This window comes from Dipteris shenzhenensis, chromosome 7 (genome assembly GCF_047967505.1).
Source record: "Dipteris shenzhenensis isolate YYH24624 ecotype China chromosome 7, Dip_SZ_1.0, whole genome shotgun sequence".
NCBI classification, from domain to species: Eukaryota; Viridiplantae; Streptophyta; class Polypodiopsida; order Gleicheniales; family Dipteridaceae; genus Dipteris; species Dipteris shenzhenensis.
In genome coordinates, this window is record NC_141602.1 from 19,183,664 (window position 1) to 19,192,250 (window position 8,587).

Sequence of the window (8,587 nt, forward strand, 5' to 3'; positions counted from 1 at the left end):
CATGGAAACAAGTGGGAGTTGCTTGGCGCCTCCTTGGAGGTTCCTAACCTCCACTATTGGCCTAGATGATTCAAAAAATTTGAGGCCAGCACACTCATATCCAAGCCCTTGGGCTCGTTGGTCTCCTTCTTGATCATCTCCACACTGGAAGACCTGAGTGATGGTACTACTTCTGGTGGGGTCGAGGTTTTATTCGAATTAGCCTTGTCCATCATCTTGTCACTTATATGAATAGCCACCTTGTTGCATAGATCGAAGGAGGTAGGATTCATAACCATCAGGTGGTCATGCAGCTTTGGGTCTGCCAATCCAATGAGAAAGCGGGGCAACAATCGTTCGCTGCTCATTCGTTGGTATGGTTCGCAAACAAGAGTTGAGGTGCTTGATTCTAGCTATGTAATCCTGAAGGGATTCCTTGTCGTTTTGACATAACTCGAGCATTCTTAAGCATGGTGGGATATATTTCCTTTGAGCTCACATACCTAGAAAGGAAAAAGTACACCATATTAGCAATATGAAAACCTTGCATGGAGCATTGATACGCTTCACATTTTATATCTTGTAAAGTACCTCACAAGTCGCCCATCTTGTAAATACAGTCCATTATGCACTTCATCACTTGACTATAGCATGTGCATTCATCTTGGGCTTGGTACTTGACCTATGTGGATGGTTGAGAGGGTGTCCTTGATGATGATGCCATTGTTTTGATGAAATGCTAAACCTAATAGCAAAGATACGAGTTCAAGACATGAAACATACATACATTCAAACATTTGCTTCCCATACAACTGTAGAAGATTGTTTTGAATCCTGGAAATATCAAACCATAAACCCTAAACAACCAATAATGTTATCCAACATCCATTTCAAAACAGTGCAAAATATGATTTAGGAATATTTAAAAAGTACACGACTTATAAATGAACAATGTTTGCATGCAAATTGGCAACTACCAACATCATTCTATGAATACTAAGCTATCCACCTTGTAAATTGAAATATGAAGACATGTCAAAATTGCACATTTTATAGATAAGTTTTCATATTATCGATTGGTTGCATTGCATCATTTTCATCAACATTGTGTGTGTGAGTTAGCAACAAGTCCATTGTCATCCATTCTCGAGGCTCATTCTAGCACAATTGGAGTTTACAATCCCACGATAGCTTGATTACATGCCCTAAGTATAATTGATTACTTGACAATGCAAATCTGCAGCCTACAAGGAAGTTGGCTATTTCTCCAACAAGTAATAACCAACCGACAACATAGCAACCTAACATGTCTGACCATGCGCCATTTGGTTGAGGGTATGCATCATTTCTTGCACATAGCTCAGGTGCAAACCAAGGAAATTGTGACTTTGGAGCAAGTGCCTGAACCTGCTCGAGCTTGCTCCCAGTTTTGTGGAGACACCTTCCCCAATCAATAATGATCACACGCACAGATTTTCCTTCTGGTGTAAAATCCAACACATAGTTCCCGACATTCAAATCAGTGTGTCTGAACCCCACTCATGCACTGCTTTTAGTGCACTAGCAATAGCTGTGCAAATGTCAAGAGCATTCTGTGTATCATGCCATGCATTGTGAGATTGCTCACTGGGGTTGCCTCACCTTGCCCAGTTCGAATAATCATAATACATGGAAGGTAGGCTCATGAGCATGTCATGAATACTATCTCCATTGAAGTATGGACTACTTAACCAAAGATAGCTAACATGTGTACAACCAATTTGCACATGACCCTATGCATTACAGTCATTGCCAACTCTGTCTTCAATGATTTATGTGCATGTGCAGTATTGTGTCTTAACTTCTTGCCAGCATAAAATAGGGTTGGCTTGAAACCTGGCACACCCTCTATCTTAACTCGATACACATTTCCTTCCACTCCCCCACCCAATTCCTCAAGAATTGTCAATGCAACTAGTGGGAAGTGTACTGTTGTAGAGCACGTGTTGGCAAACTTTGTGCATAGATCTATTTGTGCCTTGCCATCTTGACTTCTCGTGTCTATTCTTTCTGAGGAACCATTGCATGGCAACATTCAATAGTCTACCGAATGTACCTTTCTCCTTTTGGTTTTTTCTATGTATAGCAGTGCAGGATTCTTTCCATTCTATGAGCCACCTATCCAGCTTCATCCTTGATGCGTCTGTTAAGGATGACATCATTGAGAAAGTGAGCACCTCTATCACTCATCAATTCCATTGGACATCCAATCCTAGAGATGATTTGATCATAAAGAAATGTGGCTACACTTCAGCGGTGCATGTCTTCATGGCCTTGGCCTCGACCCATTTGGTGCCATAGTCTGTAGCAACCACGGCATACTGGTTCCCTCGTCGTATGCCAGGAGATATGGGTCTAAAATATTCCAATCCCCATCTATAAAAGTGTGGCATAGGGATGAATGGCTTAAGGGGAAGGCACTCACATCGAGTGTGTCCAACTCTATGACATGAGTCACAACAGTGCACATGAATGTAATAGTCCTAGAACAACTTTGGCCACCACAACTCCATGCGCATTATCTTTCTAGTAGTAGCCTCCATGGCCATATGACCACCCCCTTTGCATGAGTGAGCCTCTTCAATAATGGCTTGTCTCTCATGGGGGAGGACTCACTGCTTGAGGATGTGGTCTTTTCATCTTGTACAACTGCCTAGCAATTAGTTTAAAGAAGGCAGCCTGAAGGATCTGTCTCCTCTTTTGTGCTGGGGTTAGCACTTAAATGATGATCATCAAATACTTGAGAGCCTGATGATCAATGATGATAATAAACATACTGCCCAAGAGATAGTGCGGGTACTTTGTCATGTCATAAACCCCAGTCCCTTGCACTTAGTGGTACTATAATTTTGTTCTACACCATTGAGTGTCTACTAGCAAAGTACACATGTACGTCTAGTTTGTGCTCTCCATTCGATTGAGCCAATATTGCACCAATCGCCAACCCACTTGCATCCACATGCACATGAAAAATGGTATCCCATTGGGGTTGCTGTAGGATGGGTGCCTAGATGGTCCTTGAGATTTTCAAATGTCAGATTTGCTAAGGGGTGGACCATATGAAGGAATGTTCTTGGCAAAGGATTTCTGTCAGTGCCAATGCTATGTTGGCATAGAATTGGATGAATCGTACCTAATAACCCAGATGTCCCAAAAAGGACTTGACTTCTTTGGGTATGCAAGGATAGGCAAGGTTAGTATCACCTCCACCTTCACTGGGTCTATGGTCATTCCTCAACTGAGACAATGTAGCCAAGGAGGACCCCTCACAATACTAGGAAAAAGCAATTATCAAGATTTAAGCACAATCAAACTTCTTTGCACTTGTCAAAAACCCATCTTAACTTATTGATGTGATTATTTTGTATAGTAGGGTCGAGGTGGGAGGCATTCTTATCATTGAAATTCAAGAAATCATCCAAGAATACCTCAAGAAACTTCCCAAAATTCTCTTGGATTAATTTAATGACCAGGCATTAAAATATTACTGGTGCATTGCGTAGACCAAAGGGCATCATTCGATAGGCATACGTCCTTGATTAGGTGACAAAGGCACGGTCTTTAATTGATCTTGCTCTCAAACCCAAACTTGTCTATAGCCATTGTACCCATCCATGAATGAGTATAGAGTATGGCTAGCTATTGTTTCTAGAACCCTGTCACTGAAGGGAAGAGGGAACCTATCTCAATGTGTGGCAACATTCAACCTCTAATAGTCAACACAAACCCAAAGTTTTCGAATCTCTCTTTTGGGCACAACTACAATTCCATCAACCCAATCAGAGTAGTCAACTTAGTAGATCAATGCCGCTTGCACCATCTTTTGAATATTAGCTTGAACAACCTTGCCGTAGTAGGTATTCATGCGGTACAATCCTCTAACCACCAAGTCTGGTTCCAGATACAAATCGATGTGATGTTCCATGAACTTAATAGGGACTCTCTTTAATCTTTGTATGACTAGGCAAAGACATCTACATACTCTTGAGAGAAGTCAGACAATGCAACAAGTAGATAATCATGCTCCCAACTGACTACCTTGAGGTATCATGCTTGGTCCTTGGTCTCGACGTTCAGGTATCTCTAGTCCCAACAGGCATGATCAAGCTAAAGACTCCTTGTTGTTGTGGAGCTGTGCAGCTCTATTGCTCCTAGTTCCTGATTTGTAGGAGTATCAAAATCCACTACTACTTCTTCTAACCAAGACATAGTGAGAGATGTTTGGGTCTCCTCTTGAAGTGGTTGAGATGTGGAGGCTGCACTTGGGGCCATCTTCTTGTTGCCTTTTTGTGCTTGTTTAAGCATTCCCTGGTACAGTAACTTTTCCACCTTGCATGTAGTTCCAAGGACATATTTTATCAGTGAAAGGTAAGCCTCAGACATATATACATCGAGTAGGGCAAGGTCCATGACATCTTCTTGTCCATGTGTGCTATGGACTTGCCCATGTCTCCTGAAGTTCACTCCATTGTGAATGTGAACTCTTCCTCCGAGTTGTCTAGTCTACTCTTGGCCCCTCTTTGGTCCATTATTATGCACAATGGTGTCAGTTGTCCTTTGAGGAGTCATCTCGGGCACCATCCACCTTCGGTTAACATTATTCAGCATGATCATCTTTGTCCTCAGTATCATAGGGACCTCTGCAGTTCCATCAATGTCTTTTGTAGTACCATCAATGTGCTATATTGGATCATCATTTTCCTTTATAGTACTAGTAGTCTCATCATATTCCTCTTACTCTAGGTCCTCATTTTGGTATGAGGTATCCTTGTCTTCTATCTTGGTTGCAATGTCATGGATTTGTTTGTGCTTGATGGGTCACCTAGCTAACCTCACCTCTACCTTGTCTAGTACTTGTAGTCACCATCTATTGATACATGTGGGGATTATTACAAAGACCAAAAGGCATCCTTTCATACACTAACTCAGCTAAAAAAGGTGTAGATTCTTCCTATCTTATATCTTGCACCATCCTTGAACTACCAAGATGAGCTTTAGAATCGTTTTGTGGGCATAACTCCATCATGTTGATCATTAAGGATCCCAGGGCTCCCATACAATCCAAGGTGACAGTTTCTTCCTCTTCTAGATCAGCCAGATCCAACAAGGAGGTCAATCTCTCAAAACCCTCCACCATTGGTGCCTCCTCTCCCTCATCCTAGTCACCTCGAATGGGCTAGTCCACAAGAGTCCAACGTTCCTCTTTAAATCTCACTTGTCCTACAAAAGCTTCTTCCCCCAGGATGTGTCATGTCTTTCTTGTGACCATATCTATTTCTGGATAAGTGGATCCCAAGGGCAACCAAACTTCATTAGTTTACCAATCTTGGATGGCCTTTGCTGACTGCAACCATCAACCTAGTCAACTGAGAAGTAGAGGATATGTTTGTTCATTTTTTGTCATATCCAAACTTGAAAATGAATGTCACTTGTCAAATTTAAACCTAGTTGTTGGAGTGTACATTTTTCCATGATATTCATGGCTACCCCACCATCCCAAACAAGGTCCTTTAGCTCGACCCCATCTCTTGGTCTAAAATTCCCTTCTCCCCTCCCTCTCTTCCTCTCGCTCTTCCTCAAGATTGGTCACCTCCCCATCTATGAGACTGGATATGATGAGGACATGGCAGAGGATGACTAAGAGTATAGGTTGGGATGAGCATATATTTCCCTAGGCCTTGACTCACGAGGCTATCTGTGGTACCAAACTCTGATATGCTATTAGAAAATAGAGTTGGCTTGTTATACACAATTCACAAAGATGAGAAACTAGGAGAGATCACACAACCTCACATCAAACACTAACTCGCTCCATGTGCATGCATGTATGAAAAGAGAAATTCAAATATAGAGAGAGAATACTCAAATATACATTCAAAAGAAAATGTATTAATGTACAGAACCAAGCATAAAATATACCAATATATGTATCAAAATCTATATTATATTATTACTAAGGTAAGGTACCATACCGATTGCCATATACTCCTCTTCTTTTCCATGTACCGTCCTTACAGGCTTGAATAACTATAAACTCATGAATCTACTATTTTCCCTCCTATCACCCCATGGGTTCTTGACCTTTATGTAGATCAAGTATGCTTCTCAAAAGCCCAAACTCATGATTGCTTGCACTTTCCCCCAAGGGGCGCTTTTATAGGGTTAAGCTCTCCTCTAATTTGTCCAAATAATAGTAGAAATTTGTTGGAGATGTGATATCTACCATCAAGAATTTCGAGGCTCGCTGGAGAGAATGTTATGGCACTTCATGGGAATAGGACAATGCCACAGTGCAGAGGCGATGGTGCACAAAGAATGTCTGCCATCTTGCAGCCACTCACTAGTATTAACGTTGAGATAACAACGAAGTCTACAAATGCAGTTGAAGTTGTTGCAAATGTGGAGAATACTGTTACAATTCTAGATGGCAAACAGTGGAGATGTAATGTCTGCCATCGGGTATACATTCTCTTGCTTAAGAATGAGGTTGCATTTCTTGGGTGATGTGCATAGAGGAATTGCAAAATGCAAGGGGCTAAGAGCTTAGGGCCCTGCAAACCATTGTTGCTACCAAGCACTTAGCCTGTTGTCCAACATTACTATTTTGAGGCATTGTAAATCTTCTTTTTAATTGACGTATGTTGAAACTAATTTTGCATTATTTACACTAGTGTTCAAACCAGGACCTATCGGATAACCGAGCTACTCAAATGCCTTCTCCTCATATGGGGGGCTTACAAGTAGAGTTAGCTAGTTCCTACGTAGTTACATGAGAGTAGAGCATTGATATCTACCAGTATATTCAATTGCTGTGACATGGGGTTCTCTTCCAACCCGGTCTCTTCCGACATTAGGACCCAATGGAAGAAGAAACGTAGCTTGGTAAAAACTTACAACAAGAGAACATACCATCCATCAAAATAAAGAATTTGATCCACTGCATTGTAACTCTCCATTTCTTCATTGGCAAATGCGACATCACAGACCTCCTGCCATAGCAACTTTCCAAATTTGTAAAGCTTATTCTCTTCAAAAGACTTCATGATGTCTAGTGAGAATTCCACTGGTGATGAAGGCTAGAAATAGGTTCCTTGTCTATGTCTCAATGTCACTAGAATCTACATCTTCTACTAGACATTGGGTTATTAGAAGTGGAAGGAGAGGACATAGGAGTGCCCATGGCAATTAGGAAAAGAGCTAACAATAGCTTGAAGAGGAAAGCAAAGTTGATGGAGATGATGAAGTAGGACGAAAAGGTCAATGGAGGGAAATGAAATTTGGGTCTTATGGCAAGAAAGAGAACTTTGCAAAGTGAAATCAATTGACATCACACACTCTTTTTATTTTGCATGGTGCAACAAACTATCTCAAGCTTCGTGCTACCATAATCAATGGTTCATGTGGTTCTTTAAGGCCTTGAACAACACATCATCTCCTTAATCTCTTCTAATTAGAGTATCATTGAAATCATCCTTTTGACATGGACTTGTGCGAGTTTTGGTCATTGTATCTAGACAAACCTTGGCTCAAGTATGGCTTTACCCAACTGCCATAAAAATCTCAAGAACGATCTATCTCTACAAATCTATAAGTTGTACTACTCCATTATGAAATACTTCAATGAGTCTATACTTCCCATTTCAACCAAGATTTATATTGGGCTTGCATGGACCTAGCTTGGCATTTATACAATAGTATAAGTAGGTATCATATCCTCTAAAACAAAAGCCATGCAAAAAGAATTAAGGTTTGTAGTTACCTTATACGCCATGCAATAAGCCCAGAGTGCGGCACGGAGCTTGGTATCCCAATCTCTATGATGTGAATTCACGATCTTGGTGAGTATTAACTTAAGAGTTTTAATAGTTGACTCAACTAGTCCATACACCGAGGATAGAATGTACTAGGTGAATGACCATAAATCTCTGGTTAAGATCTCAAAGACATCATTCATGAAATAAGTTCCTTGATCATTAACAAACTCCATTGGACAACCATACTTGCAAATGATATTTTTAAGCCAACAATTTGGCTATGCTGTGAGCCAAGTTATCTTTGAGTGCTTTGGCCTTCACCCATTTGATAGCATAATTAGTAGTAGCAATAATCTATTTGTTCCATGTGTGTTGTCCCACATTTTTTAGAGACCCATGAAATCCAAGCTTTAGTGTTGAAAGGCTTCCCAAGGTTGGCTTGGTTGAAGAGTCATGTGACATTAGGAAATTAGGGAAGCTGTTCTTTGGGAAAGTTCATAGTGAACACAATGGGCATGTGCATCATGGAACAAAGTACTCCAACATAACCTAGCTTGAATAACTTTCCAAGTTGTGACCTTGTCACTCAAATTACCTCCTAGAAGCCTAGCATGCACCTTGGTCAGCACCATGGCCCACTCATGTGGTAAGCCCCATCATCGCAAGATGCTATTAGCACCCTAGCAATATAACTAGCCACCCATCAATGAATACTTCCAAGCTTTTAGCTAGCTATCTACATTTATCATTTGGCATTTGTTTGGGAAATGTACCTTGGGATAGGTTTTGAAGCATTTCATCATATTCCATCTTAG